This window comes from Podarcis raffonei, chromosome 2, assembly GCF_027172205.1.
Source record: "Podarcis raffonei isolate rPodRaf1 chromosome 2, rPodRaf1.pri, whole genome shotgun sequence".
Classification (NCBI taxonomy): domain Eukaryota; kingdom Metazoa; phylum Chordata; class Lepidosauria; order Squamata; family Lacertidae; genus Podarcis; species Podarcis raffonei.
Genome location: NC_070603.1, coordinates 29,186,055 through 29,203,126, shown reverse-complemented (window position 1 = coordinate 29,203,126; position 17,072 = coordinate 29,186,055). Strand labels below are relative to the sequence as shown.

General features: G+C 45.8%; 1 long non-coding RNA gene across 2 annotated transcripts in view; it reads left to right on the top strand.

Annotated features, from left to right (window-relative positions):
- Positions 1 to 4,565: 4,565 nt before the first annotated feature.
- The window catches only part of LOC128407299 (uncharacterized), a 32,286-nt gene continuing 19,779 nt past the window's right edge, over positions 4,566 to 17,072 (top strand). For both annotated transcript variants that reach the window (XR_008328758.1, XR_008328759.1), the window contains exon 1: positions 4,566 to 5,365. This is a non-coding gene — a long non-coding RNA (uncharacterized LOC128407299). The remainder of the gene's footprint in view (positions 5,366 to 17,072) is intronic.

Genomic DNA, 17,072 nt, shown 5'->3' with positions numbered 1-17,072 from the left:
CCAGAAACAGTTATAGGTGATTAGGTCAGAAACTAGTAAATGTTCAAATATTTCGGTTGGCATTTTAATTTAAATCTAGGCTTCGGGCAGGTGGAACCATTTTTGTCGGGGTTTGGCGGTTGTTAATGTAAAAGGAAAATAATTGTATTAAATACGAAATTGCAGGAAAAGTTGGAAAATCTGTCCCCTTAAATTGAACAAAAAAACAACCCTATTTACATGCAAGAGGCCCGGCAGATTCTAAACACCCTAAATTTTCTAAATTTAAAGGAAATAGATTTAAGGCCGAAAACAAAATGGATGGATAAAATGAAGAAAATTTAATTTTTGTTGGTAATAACAAATACGAACAAGCAAGTGGGGATTTTTATGAACGATCACCCCCTTTTTAAGGATTCAGAATTTCAATTGCAGAAAATAGACTCGCCAGTTCCCTTTGAAAACTGCCCATGACGTTATTATTTGTTTCCAAGTTTTTATGAATAAAAACGTTAATGGTTTGTGGAACAATGGCTCTATAATACACAAATACCACAGCCAGTCTTAGCATTGTATTTCCCAGGCGTTTTTAAAGGGCTTTCCTTCCTAAAGGCGTGGGAAATTTTGCTCTAGTATATTCCAGTTTGCAATGAACAAATATTCTAAATTAACTAGAGCGCTGGTGTGTTGGGGGTGGGGGGTGGTCGTTTTTGGTTATATAAAAGCTGAATTCACTAGAACTTTAAAATAAATTAAAAATGAAAAGATATTTCTATACAAGATTTTAGCGAGACACACATTAAATATATTGTGCATCGGGAGTTTCGAAGAGCCCAACTCTGAATACCTAAAACACTTTTTCCTCTTTATTAATTAAAACACCCTCTAAAAAACAATCTCGATTTAACTGGGGAGAGGGGAAGCCAGGAAAAACAACACTATTTTTGTAGTAGATTTCTTTGCAAGATTTCCCACCTATGCAATTCTTTCTATTTTACTTTATGGGTGCCTTAAGCTTCATTTCCCCCCCTTTCTCCAGCGTTTAAAAGTATCCATATATTTAAAGAATATAATTTAGATCCAATCTTATCTGCCACATGGCTTTTTTTGAGGGGGGTTATTTAAGTTTGGAATTCTTAGTCCTATTTAATTTTTAGTAGATGCTGTGGAAATCCTTGCTTCCGAGTAAACGTAGGTAGTCTCGAACTGTAAATCCTATTTAAAAGGAAAAAAATCAGTTTTTCTCTTTGATAAAATGTACTGAGCCAGAATGAAAATGGAGCTGAACGTTCTCTTCGTTTTGTTCAAATAACCCACCATTTGAGTCTTTCCCCACCTCAAAAGATTAAGTGGTGCTAATATTGAACATCTAGCTTTTGCCCCCGTATTGTTGCATCGAAATCGCCACTATTCTGGAGTTTTACACTGGAATTAAAACTCGCCGTGCAAATGTTTTTTTTATTTTAATTAGAAAAGGGGGGTTCGGAGCTAGACTCTTTGCTTCCATTCCTTTATTTATAGGTACTTGTTTTGCAAAATGTTTCCATTTGGAATATCCTTTAGTACTAAACCAAATCTTTGCACCCTCGCCCTGGCTAGTGTGGTTTCTTCCCCTTTACGCATATTTATTATACTGAGCTTAACATCTTAAACTCGCGGGTCCTCGGCTCTTATCTTTCGTCGTCCCCTCCGCGCCCAATCCTTCCCCTCTCGAGTTAAGATATATATTTTTTTATAAATTGATTTTCCCCTCCTGCGATTTATATATTGTACAGGGCTTGTGTCGAGAAGCCCTTGTTAATATTCTTTAGCTGGGATTGGGGCGTTCATGTTTTCAGCGCTGGGAAGGGGGGGGAAACCCTCCGGAGATTTTGCAGAGTTCATATTGCCTCTTTCTCCCTCCCTGCTTATCCCCCACCCCTTTTCCCCTCTTTTAAGACTTGAGTTGAAAGTGGCAGGGGGAAAAAATAATTAGATGGAAATAAAAGATTAGACTAGGAAATCGGGCAGGGCTTTAGGAGGATATAGCACTAGGGACATAAGCCACACATTAATAAATCTTTCTCCCAAGATCTGACAAAAGCTGCATCCTACAGATTTCTCTCCCTCTCCTCCTCCCCCCCCCTTTCCACCCACTTCTCCCTTTAATAACTAAAACTTTGCATCTGCTTTAGAGTTATTTTTGCCCCAGTGCCTCGAAGCTGCCAGGTACATGGAGGTTAATTTCACTGTGTGCGTTTGTAAATTTGTTTGGAAAGATAAAGTGTAATCAGTGGATGGTGGGGTTTTTTGTGGGGTGGGGATGGGATTTCTTTTCTTTCTTCCGGGAAAGAGATTTCTTTGAACCAGGAGAAAGCCCAGGCGCCAGATCGTATTCTCCTCCCCTCCCCACACTTCCAGAATTTTAATTTTGATGGGTTCATTCTCTTTCGCTCCCCCCCTTTCCCTCCCCAGTTGCTCTGATATACTCATAAGACCTCTCTGCGTTTTAAGGAATATGGGGCATTTTCGTTCGGGGTTTTTAACATATCGTGACTGTCACCTCTCGATCCAGCTAACTCGATCCATTTTCAAAGGGTCCCCTTTCTTGTCTATTGAATTTCCTTCCACGATCGGATCGTTATAGATTTCTAACCGCGTGCGTGTCTGTCGAACCCCGACTCTGCAGAGTTGCCTGGGTTCTTGCTGCCTTTGTTTAAGATATATATGAGATATTTTTAAAGGTCCAAATTAATCACAGAACCCTAGTTGCAAAGGGCTGGAATAATTTTGTGTGTCTTTATTCTTTCCTGTGTTGTTGTTGCTGGTTTATGACCTTTTCATGCTGTTAAAAGGGACGTCTTGCCACATTTAATTTTGGTTCCAATGAGATATGGAAAAAGGGGAGCCCGGCGTTTTGAAGTAATTTGATAAGCCATCAAGTAGCAAATCCGAATGGGGAGGAGGGAGAGGAGTTGGGGGAGAAATTGGGGGGGGGGGACTTGACTGCTCCAGGTAGAGTTTTCTTTATAACCTGAATTTACAATGAAAGCATTCTCCTTTATGGATATAATAGATTAGATTTCACAACTTAATTCAGCGGAATGGTCGCGTTTAAGGATCTCCGACTGATTTTATTACACTGAGCCAAATTGGATGTTTGTGCTTTTAAAAGGGAAACGGTTGTGACATGAAGATATATAATTTTTAAAGTAAGAAAAAAAATATACGATGGTGGGGGCAGGGGAACAAAATTATCTAGGGGCCTGGGAAAGCCAGGAAGGACACAAACGATTCAAATGTAGTTTCTGGAGGCCAAGAGTTGGAAAGAGAGAGGCGATCTGCAACAACAACAAAAACCCAGCAAGTGAAATGAAAGGGACGAGGCTCCTTCCGAGGCAGCCGTGAAACCGACCAGATCTATAGGGCCATTTCGTCGCTTCGGCTCCAGCAGCCTCTGCTTCTTGAGGATTTGATCACACTTGGGTAGCCTTGTGTTGTCTATTTAAAATAAAATAAAAACAGTTTGGGGACGTACATGAGGGGGTAGTTGCTTTATTTAAATTTTAAGGAAACCGCCACTTTCATTCCTTGTTTACCGGTGACTTGTAACTGGAGAGATTAATAAGAGATAATAACCGTTGCTTCCGCGACCGCATTTGCGTTTGGTAAAAGCAACAAACGGAGCTCTCCTTTCGTTGCCTTCCATCGGGAGCTGAGCATCGGGCCAGGGGTACTAGGGGAAACTTCCACGGCGGAGAAATTTGGAAAGACAGAACTAGGGCGCAAATTTATGATGGGGCAAGGAAGGCGCGGGGGCGGGGGGGAATTTTCCCGGTGGATCTTCTATTCGAGCCCTTGGGGAGGAAGACAAAAGCAGAGGGAACCTTTAAAAAAAAAAAGGGCGGACGGGAGAGGGAGTTGTTTAAAGATTCTAATCTTAATTTAAGAGCCCTTTCCTCTTGCAACGCAAGCCCCAAATCGCACATTTTAAGAAGCCTAATACAGAAATGGGTGTCCAATTTTATATGCATACACACGCACTTTTTACGCTCCACGGACTCTCTTGTAGAACCGTTCAATTCGCCATCCGCCTCCGAACCGATTCTTTAATATTGACAGTAATTGTGCGTCTATATAAATGCACGTCTATAAATGCGAGTTGCACAATTTGTGTTATCACAGACCTGTCCTCGTCCCTATGCACACAAAGAACCCGGGTGGGGGGGCAGTTCCCCCCCCTTAACGGTTCTTTTTCCCAGAGCTTCCTTTGTAAACAAAGGGCTGGACTCGGAGGAGGTAGATACGATGGAGTCGCCTCTCCGGCTCGGTTGAACCAGTTCGCAGCAGATTCAAGGACCGATGTGGCGGCGGCGGCTTTGGTGTAGGCGGAGAAGCCGAGCCGCAACGCAGAGATCTTGCGGCAGCAAGGAGAGAGGAAGCAGGGCGTCCTGTTGGGAGCCGGCGAGGCGGGGAGAGAGAGCTTGGCCGGCGTTTTCTGGATCCGGCACATTTCCAGCTTCGGTGGGCTGCCAGAAGCTTCCGGCGAGCCGGGCAGAGCGCGCGGGTTGCGCAGGCCACCTTGTGCCGTCGGCTCCGCGCTGCCTCTCCCCGGTGCCGTCGGGAGGACGCGGGTTTTTCTCTCGGTTCCCTCTTCGGAGCTCCAAGGATCTCCGGCTTCTTGCGCTTCCAGAAAGCGGCCGAGAGCCGAGCGCCGCCGCTGGAATGGGCGAGGGCGCGCCGGCTCTTAGACCTACCTCTGCATTTCCTGGGCCTGGTTAGCGCGTCCCCGCGGGCAACAAACCCGCGCAAAGCGGAGCCAGGACCCCGCTCTTGGTTGCCAGCAGGATCCAGGATCGCGCCCCCACGATTAAAGAAGTGCTAGGGAGAAGAGACCCCAAATTTAGCCAACGACGAGGAGTCGAAGTCTCCTCTAAAGCACACACTTTAAAAGCGCGCAGGCGGAGCGGGCTCCACGCTGAATCCGCGCGGCTTCCCCGTTACGTGTCGGTGCATTTGCGCCGCGCATTATGCAGAGACCTTTCCCTACAGGCAGGGTGGGATTCCCCCCCCCCCGGCGTTTCCAAGTCCCTTTAATTTCAGTGGGAGAGTGAAGTTTGGGAGCAGGAGAGCGCTCTGCGCCGAAGCTGCGATCCTGGCTGTTAGGGGAGTGAGATCCCACAGTTTGCAAACTGCAGACCGAACCAACCAACTCCGCATTGTATTGCATTGAGGGCTGGGGTCGCCACCGGGCGCTGCCTCGTGTGTTTATCGGTTTGCCCCAAGCGGGCTGTGTGGACGCACCCCGTTCTTTCTTAGATGCCCACGACGAGAGCGAATTCAGCATCTGGCAAAGAATGACGCCGACGGAGATCAGAGGCAACTTGATGCAATCTTACCTAATCAGGTATTTTACAATGGATCTAGGGAAACAGCGCTGGGCCTTGTCTCTCTCCTCCCCCCACCCCCATATCTCAAGCATATATTGATACCTACTGGGCTAAGCTAAGTCTCGTTGCTTACATAAAGGCGGTGCTACCTGCCTAGAAGGCTAATATTTTAACGCCAGCTCCTTCGGAGCTTCCAGGAGCTTGCACGGCGAATTTCTTCTGTTCAAAGAAATCTCTTCTCTGTAGAGCAAGGGGAGGGGGAGAGGCACCCCCCCAATGCACCCTGCCTAACGCATCACAGACTCGTAGATTACACACTACCTTTCAAAATATTTTTTGAACACCAAAAAAAGCGCCTGAATCTCTCACTATCTCATCCCACCTTTTAATGATTCCCTCGCTAAGGATCTGTAGAGAGCCTGGCATGTGCGCATAGGTGGAAGGCTTGGATTATTTTTTTCCCCAGTTTGAATTTATAGTTGCTTTAAATCAAAATATGTGACGCACAGATTCGGTGGGATCTGTGGGAGCGCGCAGGGAGAGAGGAGGGCGGGGACGCCTGGATTTCCGCGGGGGCGGTGTTTCCTAGTGCCTTTTGTGCTGAGCCCGAAGGTGCTGCGTGGGTCCCGTCTCTCTCCGGACTCCTGGATCTCTGGATTTTGCCTCCCTTTGTAGCTGCGATGAGGCCCAAAGGCAGGAGGAGCGCGCCTTTCCCTTGTTCCAATCTGCTGGGTGGGCTCCCTGTTCTGCGGGAGACCTGAACGTGAGCCAAGGCACCCGAGACAGGGGAGCTCCATCCACGCAGACCCTTCTCCCTCCTTTGCCATGCTCCCAAACTCCCGCATTCTGGATTCTGCGCCCATCTACCTTCTGGCGCCAGCTCCTTCCCCCAGGCTCTGCCTCTCCTACTCCAGCGCGCATCTCCACCTCTACAAAGTTCCCCTTTTCTCCCGGGCCTCAGCATCTCAACCTTCCCCCCGCAGCGATGGCTGGTCGCTGCTGTGTCTCCCTCATCCTTTGCCTCAGTGCAGATTTGGCTTCCTGGGGCGACTTGGGGGCGCGGCACGAAGGCCTGAGAGCTCGGCCAGGACGTGTCCATTCTGGTGCGCCCGAGCACGAAAAGGCAGGAGCAGCGGAAGGGGCCAACCTCAGTTCTCGATCTTCAGCATCTTTGGCTTCGCCCCCGACCCCACAAAAGCCGGCTGGAGGGGCCAGATCCTGAGCTGAGAAGGCCCACTCCAAACACACAAAGGAAAGGGGGAGAACCACCCTCATTCTCCTCCTGCAGGAGTCCCCTCAAGCCCCCCCCACTCCTGCATGGCCCTCGTGATAGCTCTACTACGGAAGTGTGAGTTTAAAAAAAATGTTCTTGACAGCGTCAGGCTGCCTTGTGCCCAAGTCTCTGAAACCTTGCTCCTTCTCTCTCCTTCCTTGCTTGGTTGAGGGAAAGATGCAAGGGAGAAACAATCTCTTGTCTCAGTAAAATCAGAGCTGTCCATTCTTTCCATAGGAAAGCCTCCCTTGCCTTTACCTCCTTTCCCTCCCCCAAGTTCAGGAAGCCAAGATGATATGCCTAGTCTGCAGGATAGATATACATAAACTAATAATGCACAATGTTTAAGAGGTTCCACTGGCTTTGGGGAGAGCCTTGTTCAGTAATCTTTGAAGATGCAATTTACAAATGTACCCTGAATGAGCACAAGGATTCTCATCTTGATATCTCAATCTCCCAGGCATATATTACATTACAATGTCGTTTGCATTTCTCCTTTGAAAATGGGTGTGGGGGTGACCAGGTGTTCCAACTTCAAAGAGGGAATTGGATCATCCGTGTAAGTACACAAACACACCCACCCACACACCCCACGTTGCACTGGATCTCCATTGTGCTCTGCCTCTTTTCTAGCCTCTTCTATTCCACCCAACTAAATGGTGATAGTCTATTGGGTTGTGTATTGCCGCTGTTTGAACATGAAACTCAGAACTGTGACCTGAATATGTGTACCAAATTGCCTTATGGAACAGATAGCACATGATGATAGACAAAGTGATGCATGGGGGTGCTTGCCTAATTGCCTCCTGTTTAATTGAATCATTTGTGGGCATCCATATAGGAGCAGACTTCAAAGCATACAAAGTTGTCTTGTAGCCAAAACCCGTGGAAACAGTGGGATGTATGTAGTGGTACTGCTCATTGGTGGTAAGGCTTCTGGTAGCAGAACAGGGATAGAAGCCATGGGCGTAGCGCCACAAATCAAGTAAATCAATAAAAATACTTAACTAACTGAGGTTCTGCACCACCTAACATAAAGCCTGCACCCCTGGCACAAATCCTGGCTGTGCCCATGTCAGAAGCATGGTTTGTTTGTTTTTTTGCCATGGCAGCCCCCATGACCCCCTAAATTTGCTCAAGAGGGGTCCCACCCTCTGGAGTAGATTTAGGGTTATATAATCCGCAAGGGTGGCGCTGTGGTCTAAACCACTGAGCCTAGGGCTTGCCGATCTGAAGGTCGGCGGTTCGAATCCCTGCAACGCGGTGAATTCCCTTTGCTCCGTCCCTGCTCCTGCCAACCTAGCAGTTCGAAAGCACAAAGTGCAAGTAGATAAATAGGTACTGCTCTGGCGGGAAGATAAACAGCGTTTCTGTGTGCTGCTCTAGTTCGCCAGAAGCGGCTTAGTCATGCTGGCCACATGACCCGGAAGCTGTCTGCGGACAAACGCCGGCTCCCTCGGCCTATAGAGCTAGATGAGCACTGCAACCCCAGAGTTATCTGCGACTGGACCTAATGGTCAGGGGTCCCTTTACCTTTACCTTTACTAATCTGCAAGGGGGAGAGGCAATAACTGCCAACATTTTCTTCCCTCCCTGTGCTGCAGGTGGGAGCTTTACTGTCACACTGAGCAACACTTCTGAATGCAGCCCCACAATGCTTCTACAGGGCAGCTCTGGAGAAAGCATTTTAAGCATGGCAGCTATGCAAGACCGGCTTCATAGCATATTGAGAGGTGCATTGGGTTCAAATCCTGGCTCATTTATTGACTCGCTTAGTCAATAAATGTGCTGACCCACATTGCAGGGTCCTTGTGAGGATGAACACGCCCTTGACACATTAAGGAGCGGATCTACACCACAGTCAGGAAAAAAATGCATATTGAACTGGATCTTGAGTACAGGCTAGTGAAGTCAATGGGACCGGCTTCTAAATAAATTTGTGTCGAGGGCAGAATTGTAAAAGAAAGAAATGTGGGAAGGAAATGATGCCCTCAGCAAGCCACAGCGCGATCACAGCAAACAAGGGGAACAGACAAATATTATACACTTACCCTGCAATTTTAAATCTTAAGCACATTGCACTTAAATAGCATTTATATGTTTATAATATAAACCTCACAGCAAAAGGCTTTTTGGCAGGATGCAGACAATTGTTTTTGAGAGAGCTGAAAGTGGTTTGAGGAAGGATTTCCCATACTGTACATCCACACGTGTGTGTGAACAGACTGTCTCCCCACCCCCACCCAAGCAGTCACCTCTGGTCAAGCAGGTTTGGCAGGTTTCTGGCCCAGGATAAAAACCTGACAAACCTTTTCCTTACAGGCAAAAGTGGGATAGCTGCGCACCTCACAAGCAACAACGATCCCTCCTGCAACACTTTGGAAAATGCTTGTCTCCAGTCTTAGTATGTAGTGCATTATGAAGTTCAACTTTATATACCCGGTATATGCTGGCACTAGCAAAAAAATACCCCCAATGGATTTCTATGGGACTACCCCAAAGGATGTATTTTTAATGACTGCAGTTTTAGGCTTCTGTTCTGAGTCTCTGAAACCAGTGAGCAAAACGGTGAGCATATCCTGAATGACCCTCATCCCCCCCCCGCTCCATCTTTATTGCACAAGCCTAAAAGGCAACCCTTGAATCTAGATGGTTTCTTCCAGCAGATTGATACCCACCTTCCATGTATTATTTTCAGTGCCTGCTGAAGACATTATTATTTAGACAGACCTACCCATATGTTTAGAAAGTTGGTATGAGCTTTAATTTGTTTTGGCCTATTCTGTTGCTGTTTCAACTGTTGTATGTTTTAGATTATGGTTGCAATTTTTTTAAAAAGTGATAATCTTATTGTTTTATCTTTTTGTAAACAGCTTTGCAGTTTTTTTTCTATAATCAAGCAAGCAGTATATAAATTTTATTAAGTAAATAAATAAATAGCTCAATAACTGATTTCTTTGTTTTGTTTTGTTGGGCGGGTGGGCCGTCTGGAATAAAAGTAATCCAAAACACACTAGCAAGAATTTGAACTGGAGCGAGATGTACAACTCTGGGCAAGGCAGAAATTACATTTTTGTTTTTCATGCAAAAAAAGTTCCCTTTCCTTTGCAAGGTTAACATGGGAATTGTATTCTCACGTGGTTAATGTTGGAAATGGCTCCCAGGCCCGATCCTAAGCCATGTTGACTCCTGAGCTGGAAAATTTATGCACCTGTGACCACCAGGCACTTGCATCCCTCTGAGGTCTTCAGCGAGGTCCACGAAGTGTTCACCGCCCACCGCATTTCTGCTGCCTCCCTGCAGAGTTTGTGCTTACCTAAGCCATCCTTCCTATGACACTTGGACTCCTGCCAGGCCGCCAAACAGCTGCTTGGAGACCTTGGAGGGGTACCATTCTGATGGGCAGGATGCAGCTTGGGGAGCACCCTTCCTGCGTTCTGCCATCCCCCATGCAGTTTGAGTGGGTCAAGAATTACATAATTGTGATGGGAGGAGCGTCGCTCAGGGAGGGGAGAGTTAACAGCCTTGGCACTGTGGGTTCCTTTCGGAGGAAGGGTGGAACATAAATTAAGCAAATAAATAGATGATGTCTCTTCTCAATAAGTCTCTGTGTGTGTGTGTGAATGGCCTCATCCACCATCGGCACATCACTGGCTCCAGCCACATCCCTTTCAGTTGCACCCACTGGCAGGCAGCCCCAGGTATCCATGCACTGTTGCAGGTGTTTCATGCGCCTTGTGGCTGCGTGGGGGGAGGGTGTGAGTGCAGAAAAGGTTGTCCACACCTGATATAACGCCACCCATTTCCACTGCCTAAGTTGGCTCTCTCACTCTTCTTAATTACTGTGATGGTCCTACTGGCTCATTTTAATTTTGAGGTTTGGGAACTAAACCCTTTTGCAGTGCTGATGCTGATATGTGTCAAAGCTGAACAGCCTCCGTTTTCGTGGTCCATGCTCTCTGGAAATGGAGCATCTGCCTGGTTTGGGGTCTTGTTTCAGCAGATGAGCATCTGCAAGTGAATGGACCTGAAGACACCTGTAGGTCCCTCTTCTCTGAGAACACATGCCTGTTTTTCTGCTAACCAGGTGGCCTACTGCAAATGGCAAAGATGCATTTACAGTGGTACCTCGGGTTAAGTTAATTTGTTCCGGAGGTCTGTTCTTAACTTGAAACTGTTCTGAACCTGAAGCACCACTTTAGCTAATGGGGCCTCCCGCTGCCACTGCACCACCGGAGCACGATTTCTGTTCTCATCCTGAAGCAAAGTTCTCATCCTGAAGCACTATTTCTGGGTTAGCTGAGTCTGTAACCTGAAGCGTATGTAACCCGAGGTACCACTGTAATTTGTCCCACGTTTCTTCTTTCTGCTTTGGTGAGGAAAGTCTTGGAAGCGCTCACCTGTCCCTAGCCTTGCTTTTTTGGACGCCTTTAGGAACTGTCACAGCTCACACACAGCAGCAGCTTTCGAGCCTACACAAATAATTTATTGAGTTTACCGGACAAATGAGATCACCGGACAAATGCAAACAATTAAATCAAAATGACTTGGGAGGGAGGACAACTTAAAGCCACAGGGCCCTCTGCTTTACCCATTGGATGACATGTTTCTGGCACAGGGGAGATTCCTTGAGAGAAAGGCAATTCGGAACGTGGGACTGCCCTGCTAGAAAAACGCTCTGGCCATTTCAGCAAAGGGATTATTGCCAGGCCACACAGTGCAGGGGTTCCTTGGTACCCCCTCATGCTACAGAAGTTTGTGAATAGTTGGGAATTCACCCTTCACTCCCCTCACCACTGACAAGTTATAATTTTTGTCCAGCCATAGCCCTCTCCCATACACAAACAATTGAGAACCTCAATAGAGAAAGTCCCAATGGCTGGCTGGTCACTTCTGTGGTTGTGAAAACATAACAGGAAACTAAATGATCAACAGTTTGCTACACCTTAATGAAATCTCAAGATCTGCTAGCTGAAGTGTTCTGCCTCATGTGACCCAATGACAGGACCAGCCTTATGTGCAAGGCTGGCTCAAGAAAGTTTGTTGTCTGAGGCAAAGGACAAGATGCAGTCCTCAACCTCATCCCAAGTACGGACAACCAACTGGACTAGTAGCTGAATCTTTCAAAAGTGGCAACGGGATAGTGTCCTCTACCATGCGTGAGCAGACAAGCTATGGGGCTTCAAGTGGTGCACATAGTTCTGTCCTCCCAACAGAACTGTTACTCCTCCAAGGGGCTCAGGAGGAATAACTAGGGAGATACCACTGCTCTCCCTGGTGTCTGAAGCCATTTTCTCACTCTACCTAATGGTAGGGCCGGGCCAGCCTATGTCTGGTTTTGGAGTGGGGGGTTTCCTTGACCATTACTTGCATTTGTATGAAGCCGCAGTTACTCATGGGATTCATCCCCACAGACTTTAATGGGACTTCATGGGGAATGAGCTTTCTGTAAAGGAAATGGGACTCAGTGCTTTGGGGGCACAATCATTCTTGGCATGTTTTTATCAGGAACCCGTCCTACACTCAAGTAGGACCCTGGTAGAGACACAAGCCTGACTGGCATGTTCTCTTCCTCCTGGTCGTTCGTTCGGTAGCTTCAAAAGCTTTATTCAGCCCGAACATCACAGCGACCGATGCCAACAGACATCGGCACACTTAGGGATCCGCAGAGTCTTCACAGCTTGTGTAACAGACCTCAACAACTCAGCATTTTGGCTAATCTACTTTATTTACATATAAACACACATGGAGCACAGGAATTCTAACAGTTTTCTGGTTCATTCTGTGGAGCCTGAGCAAGAGAAACTCACCCATGAATCGAGCCCTATGAAGGAGCAGCCTTTCCAGAAGCAGCGGTGGGCCACTGGTTTGTGGAAATGCACGCAACACGGTCTCACTCAAAGTCTGATCACACACAATCCGAAACACAAGAGTGCGGGTATGATTTCTACGCACATGGTCCAACATGGAAGGCCATTCCTGTTGGTTAACATTACTCACACTGTAGAAGCTTTCCATCTAAATATTACATAAAACAGCTGACGGATGTAGACAACTGATGGACAGATAAGCAGGGGAAGAACTGGATCAGCATTATTTCAACTTTGCTTTAGTAGTGAGCCTTCCTTGGGAAGTTAAAAAGGGTTTGGTTGTCTCTAAGAACATGTCTATCCAGCAGCTGCCTGTATAGCCTGTATAGCCACTAGCTAGGTGCTGCAGTGTAACACCAGGTGTGGGACATCTACCTGGAAAAGCCTCTCTCTCACCAAACCCAGGATGACAGCAGGAGGTTGGACATGCAGACTGCACATCCAGCTCTGGTCCCAGATTTATCCTTTCTTGGTATATGGACAGGTGAGAGGCCAGCATGGAACCAATGAGAACAAGATGTCAGTTGCTGTTGTGATTGCCCTCAGAGAAGGGGTGTGATTTAGATTTCCTGCCCAAACAGCTTGAGTCAGATCTTCAGTGGTACCGGTGGACAGACTTATTTGTTTGGTTATTTACATCCGTTATATACTGCCCATCAGCTTTGTATACAAAAATGAGATGAAATTCTTAAGTCAGGTTAATCAGTGTTTTAACACTGATTAACGTTCAGAGTGTTTTAAAAATAACATGTTTAAAAGCTGGGGGTTGTTTTTTAAAAAATGGTTTCATTTGGGCATCAGGAAGATTGGTGACAGGCAAACTTCTTTCAAGAAGGAGTTCCTTAAATTACAGAATCGCTAACTCATAGAGCTGGAAGGGACCACAATGGTCATCTAGTCCAACCCCCTGCAATGCAGGAATCTTTTTGCCCAACATGAGGCTCAGACACATGACCTGGAAGACCCTAAGTCTATAACAGAGTCTATAACATGTAACAGATGGTCCCTGCCAACTCTACAATTGTATGATTATTTGAAAACTGAAACAATCACATATTCCTCCACTGTCTAGCCCTGCCTTCAATTTAATTCCCTTCCTTTCCTTTCCTCTGTTGTTTCCTATGGGTTGAATTCCAAATTGTAAGCTCTGTGGGGCAGGTACCCATCCGTATGCTCTGATGTATTAGTAGAAATGATGATGATGATGATAGTGACACTTGGAGAAGAGTCTCCAGAGATGACATCAATGCAAATAAGATTTATTTTATTTTTGTATGGTGTACAGAACCAGTATATGCCCTGGTGCTACCAATGCACTACTTGGGAAACGCAGTCTATTTACAAACATGTTTGTTTGCTTTATGTAGGCAAGAAAAAAATTAAAAACCCTTTCTTCCTTGCCGCTACCCACTTGGGTAAGGTTGCCAGTTTTTTTTGGGGGGGAGGGGATAGATTGGTGGTGTTTTTTTTAACTGGACCTAATCTCATGCCTTTAATAACTTTTTGGCATGCAGGTATTAAGCATGCAAAATTTGCCTCATCTCTTTATCCCTATGCCAGGAAAAGCCTGAGCTGTTTAATTTGGGCTTACACATGAGCAGAGCCAATTTTGTGTGTGTGAAAAAAGTTGCTTTAAACAAAAAGATTAGCAGATGTGACTGGCTGATAGTTGCCCTGGCTATTACAGGGCACAAGCTTGTGATCTCACCTTGTCTGAAGGTTCCTTGTCACTCAAGACTGTTCCATCACAACAGTTGTCTCAGGTTAAAAAATGGAAGCAACAGGGGAGAGTGCAGTTTTGTGGTGCCAGACGAAACAACCATCTATAGTATTACCTTTGGGAAGATTTGTTTGCAGGTACGGTGGAAGTCATCCCTGAGTGGACTGGAGAAAATGACCCAATGCACGAAAGACACAAAATCGCTTCAGATGGTGCTTTTAAGAAAGACCGACTTTATCCATTTGAAATTAAAAAAAAAAAAGTTTAAGGGTATCACTGAAGTTTTTCATCAGGCACAGTCAGCGATAATTCTTAAAATTTATATGGTGCTTCAGAGTATTTCAAACACTTCATTATCTCGGGAACTCTTCCAAACAACTGTGCAAAGCAGGTCAGAATTAAAGTCTCCATGCTGCAGCTTCACTAGAGGAGTTTGCTGAACACCACCTAAAAACAACACATTTTATTATTGGGTCACACCTAATCAGTTAATAGCTGTGGTGAGATTTTATGAAAGGAATTCTAAGCTCCCATGTGAAAATTCACCACTACATGACACCAGTCCTTAGATGACCAGAGAATTGTGTGTGTGTTTTAAAGTAGTGCCAAGTTCAGAAGAGAGTCCTCTGTTCCTCACTGGAAGCTCAGTATGAATCACTGGATAAAATGTGACAACTTCATTGCAAGATTTCTTTTAGCCATTCATTTATTGGAGAGATGGGGAAATTGTGGTCCTTCGTATCATGTTGGATTATAACTCCCATCATCCTTAACGATTGCCCACGGTGCCTGGGACTGATGGGAATTTGGAGCCTGTCAACAGTTGAGGGCTAAGGTTTCCTCATTCCTGTTCTGCTCAATAGATCAGACTTCCCTGCCATAGTGGCAAATGTTGCTGGACTTCAATTGCCACTACAGTGGTACCTCGGGTTACATACGCTTCAGGTTACATACGCTTCAGATTACAGACTCCGCTAACCCAGAAATATTACCTCGGGTTAAGAACTTTGCTTCAAGATGAGAGCAGAAATCGTGCTCCAGCGGTGCAGCGGCAGCAGGAGGCCCCATTAGCTAAAGTGGTGCTTCAGGTTAAGAACAGTCTCAGGTTAAGAACGGACCTCTGGAACAAATTAAGTACTTAACCCGAGGTACCACTGTATCCCAGACCTCTGGGCCTGCTGGCTGGGGGTGGGGGTGGGTTCTTGAGAGAAGCTGAGTTCCAACAACAACTGGAGGCCCCCATATTTATTGACTGGCCTAAACTATGAATGTGATCCACATTTTTGGTCCCATTGATTTGAATGAGAAAGTTAAGAATGTATTGGATATGATTAATTCAATCTGAATTTTGTGCTCTGTGTTGTATTTTGTGATTTGTTGTACACAGGGATGGGCCTGCCCATGAGGCAAGGTGAGATGATCGCATCAGGCGACAGGATCCACAGGAGCAGTAGATCTTTATTCTCCCTGGATGAGACAGTATTCCCACCTGTAAAATGGGAATACTTTTTAAAAGAGGATGTGACACAGAAAGAGATTGGGGGGGGGGTTAGTAATGAAAGCATCAATTGAAAGCATCAAACAGGACGTCAGACATGTTTGTTCTGGGTCCTGGTATATATATTTAAATATATATTGCCCAACAAATGAAAAAGCACATTTAAAATGTAGGACAATCCAAAGAACTGAATTAACACATGTCCTAGATGGAGCTAGGAATGGAAACTGCATCTGCCACTGTGGTTAAAGATTGCTGCTTCTAAAATGGGATCTTCTCTCGCCTGCTAGAAATATCACCGGGCTGCCTCATGCCATTATTCTAAGTGCCACTTCTGAATTCTAATCTTACATAAAAACCCAATATGAAATGCGCAGTGTCATTATTTAACACTTTAAAATCAGTAGTTACGCAATCACCTTAAAAAACTAAGAGCCGATGATCATCTTCTGAGCCCTTCTGTGAAATCAGCAGCCTAGTTAAGAGTGTTCCCATTTCACAGAAGTGAGAGGGACAAGTCTTGTCATCACTCCTGGGCCTCAGGTAGGGGCACTAAGATGCAGTAGCTCAGACTATTACTTGTTCATCCTTCACTGCAAGAAGTGAGGTTACAGGGAACCAGACAGAGGGCCTTCTCGGTAGTGGCGCCTGCCCTGGGGAACGGCCTCCCACCAGATGTCAAGGAAATAAACAACTATCTGACTTTTAGAAGACATCTGAAGGCTACCCTGTTTAGGGAAGCTTTTAATGTTTGATATTTTATTGTGTTTTTAATATTCTGCTGGAAGCTGCCCAGATTGGCTGGGGAAACCCAGCCAGATGGGCGGGGTAGAAATAATAATTTATTATTATATTATTTTTATAAAGTGTGTATCAGCTGCAGGTCACTACCAGTGTAAGGTGTGCAAAGCGAGGCGAAGGGCTTTTACACACTATAATTGCACTAGCCGGGTTAGCCGCTTGTTCCAAAATAATCTATGGAGGGTTGATTCACATAATAATATAATCATAGAATTGTACAGTTGGAAGTGACCCCAACAGTCATCTAGTCCAAACCATTGCAATGCAGGAATCTCCACTAAAGCATCCATGACAGATGGCCATCCAACCTCTGCTTAAAAACCTCCAAGGAAGGAGAGTCCTCCCGGGGGAGACCGTTGCTGAACAGCTGAACAGCTCTTACTGTCAGAATCCTGTAGTCAGAATCTCCTTTCTTGCAACTTGAATCCATTGGTTCGAGTCCTACCCTCCAGAGCAGGAGACAACAAGATTGCTCCATCTTCCATGTGACAGCCCTTTAGGTATTTGAAGGTGGCTTTCATATCTCCTCTCAGTCTCCTCTTTCCCAGGCTAAACATACCCA